The sequence below is a fragment of the Anolis carolinensis genome, chromosome 1 (genome assembly GCF_035594765.1).
Source record: "Anolis carolinensis isolate JA03-04 chromosome 1, rAnoCar3.1.pri, whole genome shotgun sequence".
In the NCBI taxonomy this organism is placed as follows: domain Eukaryota; kingdom Metazoa; phylum Chordata; class Lepidosauria; order Squamata; family Dactyloidae; genus Anolis; species Anolis carolinensis.
This window is the reverse complement of record NC_085841.1, coordinates 102,813,222-102,827,308: the sequence shown is the minus strand read 5'-3', so window position 1 is coordinate 102,827,308 and position 14,087 is coordinate 102,813,222. Positions and strand designations below refer to the sequence as shown.

Sequence of the window (14,087 nt, the reverse complement as noted above, 5' to 3'; positions counted from 1 at the left end):
CTGGCAAAAAATCTTTAACCATATTTGGATTCATGAAAGATGATATCCAGTGATAGTTGATAGTGCATGTATGTGTGCAATTTGCAAGAAATACAATCCATTTGACAAACCTGAGAGTGTCAGAACCATAGCATTGTGTGTGATAAGGTTGAAAGAATTATGGTAAATGAGAGAAATACATGGCATGGCTCTTTTGCACAACACCTTCACCACCATCTGAATGCATCATTAGAAACAGCCTAGGGGTGAGTAGGATAACGTCTGTAGCCTGTTTTCAGACAACATAGAGGACTGTAAAGAATAAGAGGGGGAAGAAAGTTCCTTCATCCTAACACAGTGATTCTCAACTTGGGGGTCCCCAGAAGTTTTGGCCTACAACTCCCAGAAATCCCAACCAGTTTACCAGCTGTTAGGATTTCTGGGAGTTGAAGGCCAAAAACATCTGGGGACCCCAGGTTGAGAAGCACTGCCCTAACAGCTAATGGGTGTCTGCCTTCACAGCATTGGCTATAGGCCCTGATCTGGAGGTGCTTGAGAAGGCAATGCAACAGTAGATATAGTCAAGTATTTAACTCTATCAACACCTTTCCTAATCAATAACAAATATATAATACAGGAGAGAAGAAGAAGGAGCAGGCGGTCACAGAAAAACCAGTTGTTGCACCATCCTGTCCTTTTCCATTACATACTAACTCACACCAACAGGAAGATATCAAGTGTAAATGCAGAGATATATGTGTTCTGCTGCATTAAATGTAGCTGGTTAGACATTCTCCTTCATAATGCTGACAAGGCCTTCCTTTATCTCTGTACAATATGAAGTGCAGCACCATCTGTTGAAATAGTACAACATTGTCCTCACTTCTCAAATTAAGAGTTCATTGGCCAAGGAATAGCCTGCATGAACTAATGGTCTTCTTTTAAAGTCTTTCCCTATTATTTGCCAATATAAATAAGATAAGTCCGGTCAAGAAGTAGGGAAATGTCATAAGAACAACAAAGGAAAACCCACATAAACACACTGAAGTCACAGGACAGAACAACCCACTTGTTTATATGCCCAGTACTAAGTTTAGTATATTAATGTCTGCTGGGAATACAGTCTTAAAAGGACTAGCTCCGCTGTGGCAAGAATCTTTCCATAAAAAGATTATCCCCTTAAAAAAAGTTTGTGTTAATGCAAGGAGATCAAGGCTCTCTCTCTCCAGTTATTTCTAGATTTAAAGATTTTATTTTGAAAGCAAGGGGAAGGGGATATGTTTGCCTCCCACAGACCGGTGTCACTGTGCCAAGACCCAAGGAATGCATCAGCATCTCTTTAACAGTTTGTGATTCTTCACTATAGCCAATATTTGATGAAAGGAAGGAGTGGGATAGGGAGGGGGAGAGAGAAAGAAAGAAACAAGCTCTCCAGCGACACGACACGTGCCAAACACGTGGAAGGTAAATCCCCTAATTCATTCTATTCTTCCAGCATTCCTTGGCGGGTGGCCAAGCTAAATATTTCAGCTGGATAAAAAAATGTGCTTGCTGTATACAGCCCTTTCTTGACAGAATAGCTGGCTATAGCAGAGGGGGCTTCTCCAAGCAGATAAAGAGGTGACATGTGTGTGTTCCCTTATCTATTTATTTATTTTATTAAAAGGGAGCTTTATGGGCTGTGATTGGATTAACAGTGAACCCGGGAGAAAGAGGAAAAACAAATTGGGAAACCGGTTTAGCACCCCCACCTTTTTGTCATCTTCTTTTAGGATTTCCTGGCTGGCTGCCACCTTGAGTCTGTTGAATGTTCTTTAGATAAATCAATTAAAAAGGCTTTAATATTTGGGTGATTGGAGCACAACATATGGGCTGTGGTGCTGGTGTCATGTGGTGCTTGCTGTTAATTGAAATGATTAATGGAGGTGTTATTTTCCTTAATACTAATTGACAAATATAATGTAATTGAAAGCATAGTAGGCTTTTGAAAACGCGGTTAGATTCTCCCAGATGCTAGCATTATTTCACCATTTCCTGAAACTAGTAATTAAGAAAATTTTGAAAATCAGCATATAATAACTGTTGTTGTTGACTAGATTTTATAAATTAATCTTAAAATGTAGCATGTCATGTCCTACTTGAGCCTTTTAATAAACTTGATAATCAACTCTGTAGAGAGCCAGTACAGGATCATACATTCACAGAATGGACTGCTAGTAACAATGTGGAGACTTTGGCTATCATTCCACTTCAGTTTCTAGAGGAGGGATGGAGTGTTGTTGGGGAATTTCAACTACATATGCTATAGGGAGCCCCAGTGGTGCAGCAGATTAAACTGCTGAGCTGCTGAACTTGCTGACCAAAAGGTCGGAAATTCAAATCCAGGGAGCAGGGTGAGCTCCCACTATTAGCCCCAGCTTCTGCCAACCCAGCAGTTCGAAAACATGCAAATGTGAATAGATCAATAGAAACTGCTTCGGCTGGAAGATAATGGCACTCTATGCAGTCATGCCAGCCACATGACCATGGAGGCATCTACGGACAAAGCCGGCTCTTTGGCTTAGAAATGGAGATGAGCACCAACCCTTAATGTCAAGGGAAAACCTTTACCTTATGCCATAGAAAGAGCCAAGCCCACCCCTCATGCAATGCAGACACATACACCGCATATTTTATTTTAGTGTTTGCAATGAATAGATTGCATGAATGGGACTACATGTGAAGTATATGTATGAGTTCCAGTTTGTGTTTATTGTGCCACACATTATAGCCTTTCAGGTAGTGTCCTGCCAGCTACTCAGTACAGACGATCTCCGAGTTACAAACATCCAATGACTCCTACGAGCTCATCACATTCACCCCCCAATTTGCCACAGATCATGTTGAATCCAGCAGGGCCCAGCGGGGAGAACCTGTGCTCTGCATCACCCGCTTGTGTTCCACTGCCTCTTCAGTACCAAACTTGCTCCTCCTTCTCTCTGTCCTCAAGAATAGCCAAAACAACATAGTCTGTCAAGCAGTGACTGAGTAGATAATGCCCCATACCACCCCCAATTGCTGTGGTGTACTAGGAAGCAGTCTCTGCCATCTTCCATAAGTACATTGACAGCTCCACTGGCTGCCAATAACTTTTTGGTCCTAATTCAAAGTGCAGATTATGACCTACAAAGCGCTTAACGGTGCAGGTCCTGCTTATCTTCGTGACCGTGTCTCCCTCTATGAGCCAGACTCTTAGATCTTCCGGGAAGGCCCTTCTCTTGCTTCTACCTCAGTCACAAGCACAGTTGATGGGGACAAGTGAGGGGGTCTTCTTGGTGGTGGCCCCTCAGCTCGGGAACTCTCTCCCCAGAGAGATCGGATGAGCCCCCACTCTGTTTATATTCCACAAAGACTTGAAGACATTGATGTTTCAATGCGCTTTTGAGCAATAGGCCAGTTGTAATCTATTTCTGCCTAGCCCTAGTTGATTACGGTCCTGCTTCCAGCACTTTATTACCACCTGGTCCTATCGTCCTGCGGGTTGCACAAGCCCAGCCCCCTCCCAAGTTATTTCCCACTCCGTGTTTCATGTTCATGGATGTATTTTATTATTTACTCTGTGGTTTGAATTATCTATCATTTTTAATTTTGGCTGTTATGTATTTTATTTCATTTGTGTATTTATTGGGCTTGGTTCCCCATATAAGCCGGCCCAAGTCCCCTCAGGGAGATGGAAGCAGGTTATAATAATAAAGTTGTTGTTGTTGTTGTTGATGATGATGATGATTATTATTATTGTTATTGACTGGTACTTAAGTCCACAAGCATGATGTATGATTACTGTCCTACGGTATTTGTAACACACTTTCAGTTAATTAATCTGTTGCTGAATACTATTTTTTCTTTTTTAAAAAATCAGTCAGCTGTGTGCTTGATTGTTTTTGACAGATAACAGTAAGTTACTTCTTGGTCCTTTCTATCAGAAACTACTCTAAAGCTTGAGTCATCTAAAGAGTATAGCTTTCAGGTACCACAGAATTGGCCCAAAGCAATCCTTTGTTATGAAGCCTGGGCATCTATGTGGTTTGCTGATGTGCTTTGTAGAGGATGGCATCAATTTTGCAGTCTTCCCACACGCTTCCAGTCTTTCTTCTTTCATATCAGGAAAGACTAAACCATTGCGGTGGGGTGTGTGGAGTGTGGCCTGTTTGAAATGATTGAAGTGGACTTTGGAAGGGAAGTGGCTGTCTTCAGGATAGTGGGTGTTCAGAACAATTAATTTAGTACCACACCATTTCCTTGCTCCCACTTACCTAGCTTAAGAGAGAATATGAGTGCAACTGTTTTAGTAATATTGTACTCACAAAGAAAGGAAAAATGGCCCTGAAATAGTAAATAAAGCCACTTCCAAAAACTTACCTTCTGCCTAACAACAAAGAAACATGATATACCACAAACAAAGAGTGAGGAGGGCCTTGAGTTGCCCACAAACATTTCCGGAGGAATATTTTTTGGGATCTCGGTTAGTCAAACTGTGGATAATGAATCCATGGGTAAGACAGCTGTACTGTACCAAGGAAAAAGGGGAAACGTTGTAGCCAGTGGGCACAAATACAATACCAGTTCCTAGCGCATAGGGAGGGGGAAGTTCTTTTCCCCCATGTCAGATAGCTTGAGATACACTGGCTTTATCTAAAAACATAATGGAGATGAATTACTGAACAGTTGCTCAGACATTTGTTCTATACTTTTCATTAACTTTAAAATGTTATGTGCACAAACATTATTTACTGCAACTCTATCTCATGAGTCAGTCCAAAGTACAGATGTAATGGTATACTGTGGGCCAACGTAAGGCTAAAAGTTTCTTAACTTCTGTGCTGTCTCCCAGTTGTATAATCAGAAAAGTGCATAGCTGCCTCCACATATCAAGTATCTCCCTTTCCCTAGCATGGCATCTCTGATGGTGTTAATTATCTGCTGTGGTATTCATAAGGAAGGAAAACAAACCATCTATTTACTTCCTCCAACAACCATCAAACCTGGAAAGGTAACAGTGCAGATGTTCTGGAGATGGACAAAGTAATGTTTATTTCTGCTAGTGTAAGTATTGCCTTTTTAAAAAAATCACAGTGTGGATATACAAAACACCACATATATTACTAAGTGCAAATGTACTGGCCATGATCAGGCCAATGCTCCTCATATGCTTGTGTAGCAGTGTGCATACTTCTTTTTGCTGTGATATTTCTGTGGATTGGGACTATCGTGTTTTAGGTAGAATGTGTTACAGAAAAATTGTGAGCATACATAAATAGCAATTGTGATATAATGGTAAGACTAATTTAACCACAATATTTTGTTGTAGATGTTGGGGCTCTTTGAAGGCTCTTTGAAATATCTGTCATAATCTCAAAATGATCCAACAGCGAACAAGAAAATAAATTTTATTCTAGCAACACACATTTTAGATTATGTATAATAGTTACTAGGTAAAAATAAATATACTTCTAAATATCTAAATCCATGCTTTATATTCCATAGTGTTTGTATAATAGAAGGTTTAAATCGGATGAAAAGATAGTCTTAGTTAGTCTTCCAGTTTTCTGTTAAGATAAATATTTTTGCTTATTTTTCAAACATTTGGGTAATCGGAATTATCAGACCACCAGTCTAAGCGGAGTTTATTTTGTTAATTGCTCTTGTTAAGCCTAATTACTGAATGGGGTGGAGTAGAAGGGAAGGGGAGGGGGAGGTTCTCAGAGGAGAAAATTCTAAAATCCCAGGCTCACTTCCAGGAGGGGTTAGAGGAGAGTGTCAGGGCGAGCGGCAGAAAGCATGTGTGGTGTGTGTCCGTGGGTGCGAGGGGTGTGCATGGGCGAGTGGGGTGAGTGAGTGACAACGGACAGACATATGGACTACAATCTGGGGATGCGTGAACGAAGACCAAAAACCTGTCCTATATGGCCAATCAAAGGTAAAGTTAAATATAATGCAATAGATTTATATTTGTGTGTGGCAGTTATTCCATGGTATCACTGAAGCGTTTTGTACGTCACAATGCTTATTGCTTTTACGTATCACCACCGCAATTATCCTTAAAGCAACTCATGCATGTACCAATCAGTTGCTTCAGTCACCTTGACACTATGTTTGTCTAATTTTTTTCCAAAAATTACCTTGGTTTGTAGCAGACATAGCAAGTTAGTGTTTAAAATTTCTGTGTGTTCAATAAAGGATCCAGCATTTATTCTTCTTATTTTTATTTTTGAGCCTTGGGTGTTATTTTTCAGCTTGCAATATTCTGATATCTTCACAGGCTGCTCCTCCAGGTAGCATTGTATGGGTTTCCCCTTTTTTGGCATCATGATAAAGAAAACTCTGCAACATAGATAGAGTTTTAATAAGTGTTATTTTGTGTGTTTATGACCAGGTTTTACTGCTTAGAAATTAACATGATTTTGCAATGCGATTGGTTGAATTACACTTCTTTCTGTGTTGCTTCAAACTGTTCAGTGCTGTGCATCAAATGAAACTACATTAAGACACAATGGACAAAATACTGCAGTTCTCTGACAAATGAGTGTTTGGGTGGCACGGGCAAGTGAGTTACGTGAGTGACTTCCTGGCTAGTTGGAGATAATGCCCAGTAAATGCGTTTACTCCCCCTCTTTAGTATTTATACTAGTTAATGTGTTGCTCCAGATAATTCTGTTTCCTGAGTCCATCTTTCAGCTCGCTCCCTTGCTTCCCAGTTGACAAATGGTTTGAGTTTTGACACAGTTTTATCAGCTGGGCCCCTGCTGGGTGTTGCTTGCCATTGCTTTTATCATAGAGAGTAAATTATTTGCAATATTCTAACTAGCAGTTGGCAGGTCCAATTTAGTATGAACTGCCCTGTTGTCTTTTCTTTGCAAAGCCCAGTTGTTATCCTAAATGGAAACAAAAGATCCAGGGCATTCTTTACAACAATCTGTTCCCTCCTTTTTATGACAAAGCACTTCTCCCATTTATTTCATGAGCTATGGCTCCATATGCTGAAATACAAGCTGAGTTGTCAATTGGAGTGTCCTCGTTGCACTCTCGAATGTCGAGCCTTGTTAAAAAGAAATGTGCTATTAGTGGGGTGGGGAGATTACACTGATATGAAACTGTAAGAAAAAATTAAAAAGACACTTAGAATGATCTTTTCCCCTTTAGAAGCACTTTGTGGAAATGAGACTCCATTGGCTTACTGTTTAAAAAGTTATTTTTAAAAATGGAAATTAGTAAAAACATTAGTGGAAGAATGATACTCTCCAACCACTCAAGACAGCCGATCTGAATTGTAACAACAGAAAAAAAGCCCCAGCAAACAGCACAATTGGGAACAGGGCTGTGAGTGGGTGTTGTAACTGTTTAGTCTCGGTACACTGCAGCATAGAGAAGTTTGTGTTTATAAAGGGTCCAGAAAATGTTCAATATATTGAGTGGTAGTACACATTAAAAAATAATACATTTTTTGAAAATGATTTTTTCCTGGCATGCAAAGATATGCCGTAATGGGACATAGTGTGATTTTAATAACTATTGAGAAAGAGTACTACTAATTGCAAAACAGACAGTAATTATGCATTTGTTGTTCAAGAAAAATTAAGAAACAAAAATTTTAATTTTTCTAAAGCCAGAAGGCATTGTTATGATCATCTTCTCTGATCTCCTATGTTGCCAACTCGAGCATCCTGAAATTATTAATCAGTCTCTACAAGAGGATTATATTCTGTTTTGAATCTGGTTAAACCCCAGATATTCAAAGTTTCCACTCTTATTACTCACATTAACAGACATAAATAACGGCCTATTTATAAAAGCTAGAAATGAATGGCATGGGATTTAAGGTTGCTGATTTGCAGACCACACAAGTTGAAATTCAGACAAATAACTTTTTTTTAAAAGTACAAGGAAGTATTATCAGTATGAGTTTGTTGTTTTTGTGTTCCTTCAAACCATTTCCAAATTATGGAGATCCTAAGGCAAACCTATAGTGGGGTTTCCTTAGCAAGATTTTTTCAGAAGAAGTCTGCCTTTGCCTTCCTTTGAGACTGAGAGAGTGTAACGTGCCCAAGGTCACCCAATGGACTTCTATGGCTGAGTGAAGATTCCAGAGTTATAGTCTAATGATCAAACCACTGTATTGTTGAAGGCTTTCATGGCTTTCATGGCTGGGTTGCTGTGAGTCTTTTAGGCTGTATGGCCATGTTCCAAAAGCTCCTGGAACATGGCCAAACAGCCCGAAAGACTCACAGCAACCCACACATCAAACCACTGGTACCCCATCAAGATGAGTGTTTGCATGTATGTTGGTTAGCTGTTCAAAAAAGGATTCAATCAAAAAGTAAATAGCCTACTTGAAAAACCAGTGAGACAATTAATACCACAAACATCTAAAAACAATACACACCCTTTATGCACTGGTGCTTAGATGTACAAGTATACATATGTGTGTTTACATGAGCACATGAGAGTACAATATGCCAGTTGGACAGCCAGTAACCAATAAAGCCCTTTGACTTATCTGCCTATAGGTTCTACAACTTGAGTACTTAATGATGAGAAAGCGCTGTTTAATCTCTAGTGCTGGCCATCATTAGCTGTTATTTGCAGGACAATGTATTCTTTGGAGCTCAAGAAATATTGATCAAGGCACTGAGTTCTTATATTTCCTCTTCTCCTTTTAATGCTAGCTGCCCTTAGTGCTTTGCTGGAAGGTGGAGGTGGCGGCAGGGGGGGGGGGGGGAGAGAATAAAGAGGTCCAGATGGGAAGAAGACAGGTCCTGAAAAGACCACATAGTAACTAGGTCAGGTACTCCAGAGATTAAGGAAGCATGCTTCATCCCTGTGTGCAGGAGGCAGAGCAAGCAGCACACAATTACAAGGAATTAGAACAGCAACAAGTAGTTCAGATTTATCAGCTTTAATTGTCTATTGTCAGGACGAGCTGGTGCCAGTGCTTTAATACCTCTAATGGACTCTCCATTGTGGGATTATCTCTTCCAGGGGACAGTGTCTTTCTTTAAAAGTTATTGTTTTGGGACGTGCAAGGAGGGAAAGCAACAAAAAAGGAAAAAAAGAAAAGCAGGTTCAATCTTTAGATATTTTCTAACAGTCACATAATGCTCTCTTCCCCGCCCCCCCCATGACATATTATTGTCTTTCTAAGGAAGTAGCTCAAGATTCTGATGGTTTTCTGTCAGCAACCTATATACCTTTAGTAGAGCCGAAAAACACCTATTTGAACATTAACCTCCTCCTCAGTCAGCTCCATTGGCAGAACAATAGCCTGTTGATAAAGGAAAAGATAAGAAAGAATGCATAGTTCTGGGGGGAATCTCCTACTTCTCTTTGTTTTAAAAGCTTTCCTGGATTTTGCAAAATAAACATTTACGACATTTGGGAAAGAGGAACAAGTGCTATCTCTTTAAGGAGGACAGATTAATCTATCATATTTATACATTTCACTTCACCAGCTGGAAAAGAATGCCACTATCACTGCCAAAAATTTGGATCTGTCTCCCCTGGGAGGTGAGAGAAAGTCCTTGCGATACGCAGATATGATGAAGGGAAATAAAGCCAAGGCAGGCATTTTCTAAATGTCTTTATTTTATTCTGCTTAAAGTCAAGAATTGGATTTTTGAATTAATCATAATAATAAGAGTACAGCATGGACATTATAGCATTTCCCCCAATGGTATTTGCTTAAAAACAAAAAGGTTGCAAAACCTTGTTTCTTAAGGACAGCTGTTATTGCTCATTTCTAAATCTAATGGAGGCACTCCTTTTTATCTATCAATCTAATTTCAATTCTAAGAAACCTTTGTGTCCTCCTACCTGCTTCTCTCACACACATACCCTTGTTTTAACTACAATGAAGGTGTAAGGCACTGAACTGAAAGATGATACAATGGACAGAAACTCTTTGGGTTTAAATTATATAGCTAATGCACTGACTTGGAAAGAGGCATTGACAAAACTGCTGCATGCTAACCATGATTCTTCATGAAGTTTGATGAATTAGTGATCAATTTTTAAAAAGCCTCAAAGACCTTGAGGAAATTAGTGTTATTAATACTAATTACATAGTTGTGGTATTGGTATCCCCAGTGCCATAAAAACTGTTTGGCAAAAGGAAATGGCAGCACTATCATTGATATATCTTATTTATTAACACAGTGGTAACTAATCTAGCTGAGAACTTACAGTGAAAAATTTATAGTTATCCTTGCAAAAAGGAATGTTTAAAGCAGAATAAGTCTGTAGGGTCCATTCAGACGTGACAAACACCACTGCTAGCATAGAGCTTCTAAATTAATGCTCAAAGCATTTATTTAGACATGGGCATTCATAAACAGGACCGGAAAAGATTTGATTTCCCTTCTCAATGCTGAATAGTTCAATAGATGTTATATAGCTTTTTCTTAATGGTATAGCATCTGTGCATGTCAGAACTACGTATCATCCTGGATTGTTACTACTGATGGATATGGTAACAAGTATTGGATGCACTGAACGTGATAACCTCTTACATTGTTCCACAGACATTTTTACATTGTATGATTTGGGAGCAATCTTGTACTGCCTTATACCTGGTAATGAGCTCCACTGAATTGAATATGACTCTTCTGAGTAGATACGTATAAATTTGCACTGCCACTTAATTCATATAACACTTTTTACACAGTATTTTTAAGGCCCCTCAGTGACTAGACTAGAATAGAACAGTCTTTTGATTCCTACCCATGAGATAAATTAATGTGGCACAAGGCGTTTTTTAATCACTTGGGCATCAGGTAATTTTATTGCTTCATGTTGTTTGAGAATATTCTCATAGATGCACTTGGTGTAGCAAAACATATTCAAAATAAAGTTGGAAGTGGTATGATCAAGTAATCCAGTATGTTCTATAAGAAGATACTGAAAGTTAGGTAAGTTACTTTCGAGGGATTCTATTTAAGCTTTTATAAGCTACAGACATTTGTGTTGTTCAAGCAATTTGTACATTTCTGGTAAATTGGAAATGCATTGTTATTTTTTCTGTAGAAAGGAAATTTCTATCACATGATGTCACTTTGGAGTAATAACATTCTTAAAATGACATTTGAAATCTGTAGGATAGCTTGTTTTTTGTGAGACTGGATGAGGTATTTACACCTTTCTTTAAGCATTATAGTTCTTAACTGCAGATGTATTTTCTCCCTTTCACCCCATCAGACATCTATCAAGATTTGCAATAATGAAAACATATAATGAAATGAAAATGAAAGCAGATTTAAGCCTGGCTCTTCAGTGCTGAAATCATGACCAGAGCTACTCTGTGAATGTTTGCAACCATAAATGGAGGAAGTGGGGGGAAATGAAGGGATTTGTTTCTGCTATTGATGTGGTCCGTCTACCCTGGCATTGTTTGTATAAGGAAGAGGAGTATGTGAAAATGGCTGGGCTTTAATCTCTTTTGCACTTTAACACCCCTACAAAATCTTATTGAAACTTTCCTCAGTTGAGGCCAGTTTGATTACATCATGCCTCCTTTTCTGTATGTATGTATGTATGTGTGTGTGTGTGTGTGTATATATATATATATATATATATATATATATATATATATATATATATAGAGAGAGAGAGAGAGAGAGAGAGAGAGAGAGAGAGAGAGAGATTTATGGGGGGAGCCTGCTGTCAAAGCTGATGGTTGAGCCGAAGTGGTGATAGCATCAAAGGAAGTGGGGTTGGGGTGGGGAGAGTGTTTCTGACATCACAGCCCTGTTATTGCCATTCATGCTTTGCGGAGAGCTACTGCAAAGAGAGAAGTGCTGACTAATAAGGTAGTTGAGGTTTTCTGAGAGCAGAGAGGGAAAAATGAAAACATGATTAAAAAGTCCTCTTTCTGAAATGAGCCACAGTGAGACTGCAAATTCTGGACGATAGTGCTTGCAGTTTGTGAGCAAATCCTATGCAAAAACAACAAACTGCAAATCAGTCAACACTCTTCTAAAGACATATGACGAGAAAAGAATGATTATAAAAATGTAGAATACTTGGGAAATGAATGGTTGCATGGATGTGTAAGGGGCAAAATTCTCATAGTATTTGCTACCATAGTGCTAACCTAATTGTGATGTGTTTGTGCTGTGTTTTTTTGTTTTGTTTTGGTTTTTTTTTTTTGCTTTATCAGGGCACAGGGATTTTGTGTTCTACAGCTTTGACTGGGTACAACTTACATGGCAATAAAAGATCACTAGTGATATTGGAGAAATATCATTAGGACACTTCTTTGCCTTCTGAACAGCCACCACGTTTTCATACAATTCTTGCAACTTGAGAATGACATTACTAACACGATCACATCTGTTATAAAATTTTCAGGAACAAATACACCTCTGGGACCTATTCATGTCAAAATGAGACTTACTTCTCGGTACATGTGTGGGGAGAAAGAGGTGGCTTCAATATGACTAACTGCATTGCTTTTCTGCCTCACGGGGGCCCCTTCCTGTTACCTTAATATTTTTATTCACTGCATCTATAGGTCAGCCTCCCATGCTTAGCAGCACTATAGGGAGCATGTTGAGTAGCAAGGTCGGTTTCAGCGTTCTTAACATTGTCCCACCACAGGAGATCGGTAACATTGCTGTGGGAAGCAGCCAGTCCAGGCAGGCAGTCTGTGTGATCTGTTCACACAGGTCTTAGTGGAGCAATGTACAGTAGCACCTCATTGGCCATCCTGATTTCTGAATTCAGACAGTCACTGGCTCCATGGTTAGGACTTTAATTTACTGCATAAGTTGAGGACAGGTTATGGGGCTAAAATTACAGATTTAATAGGACCCATGGATAAGTCAAGGGTCATTTCGCAGATTTATTTATTATTATTATTATTATTTTCGTGTCAGAAGCAACCGGAGTTGCTTCTGGAGTGAGAGAATTGGCCGTCTGCAAGGACGTTGCCCAGGGGACGCCCGGATGTTTTGATGTTTTACCATCCTTGTGGGAGGCTTCTCTCATGTCCCCGCATGGAGCTGGAGTTGATAGAGGGAGCTCATCCACGCTCTCCCCGGGTGGGATTCGAACCTGGCAGCTTTCAAGTCAGCAACCCAACCTTCAAGTCACAAGGCTTTTATCCCCTAGGCCACCGGAGACTCCACAGAGAGGGGAAAGTACTGAGTCCACTGAGGAGGCCAACTACCATTGCTATTTCCCCACCAAGGCATTAAAAAAGGCCAGGCACAGCACTACGGCAGCAAGAGTAGAGGGGGTCAATGTTTATTTTAGGTTCTCCTGGGAAGAGTAGAGGGGTCAATGTTTAATTTAGGTTCTCCTGGGAAGGACTAAGATCTTGTCTTTCACTGCTATGCTCAGAGAAGGAAAAAAATTTTTGATAAAAGTTAAGATACAGTTGCCACATTGATCCATGAATAAGTTGGTTCATGTTTTCTGGAGATGATTTTTAAATACATTTTCTATACTTACGAGTATGTAGGATAATCTGATAAAATGGAGAAGAAGTCATGGATTGCTTTGAGCAGTGTGATAAAACTGAACTTAACCAAGTTGCTCCCCACCACCACTATGTCCCCCATTTCTGAGTGGCTATACAAATGTGTTTCTTTGCCAACACAGAGTAACGTTTTAAGAAGCCATTCTGTGGCTAGTAATTCTCTAAAATTCTCATGCAATTCTCTGTCTAGTAATTCTCATGCAATTCTCTGTCAACATCAGATCATTACCCAGCATCAGAGTCAAGGTGGCTGGATTTCTTTGCTTTAAACGAATGTTTCTTCCTACTGCATATCCAATTACCTTTATACCCGTCAACGTGATGCCCTTACCACCTTTCTTGTGGAATTATGTACCAGTAACAGTTAAGCCAGGACACTTGTTTGGCGCTGTTGTCCTACTTATGTCCAATGGTATGAGTACTTCTCTATTAGAAGATGCCAAAGGTCTTTACACAGATATGTACTATTTTCAGTACCATGTCACTTAGAATGACAAATAATCCCTTTCACCTTCTTCTGTAAGAACTTAGGCGGGTGATGGAGTGGTAAATGTGTCGGGGTGAATGGCTTTTAACTACATACAATAAAAGAGCCGAT

The 14,087-nt window shown here is 39.5% G+C and overlaps 1 protein-coding gene across 2 annotated transcripts in view; it reads left to right on the top strand.

Moving 5' to 3' along the window:
- Window positions 1–14,087, top strand: part of prdm1 (PR/SET domain 1) — a 107,386-nt gene that overhangs the window by 61,944 nt on the left and 31,355 nt on the right. Inside the window, exon 1 of one of the 2 annotated variants that reach the window (XM_008120706.3) lies at window positions 5,663–5,935. The exons of the other annotated variant lie outside the window; for it this stretch is intronic. The gene's annotated coding sequence lies outside the window, so the exon portion shown is untranslated. Of the gene's footprint in view, window positions 1–5,662; window positions 5,936–14,087 lie in introns of those variants that run through there. 2 annotated transcript variants of the gene reach the window in all.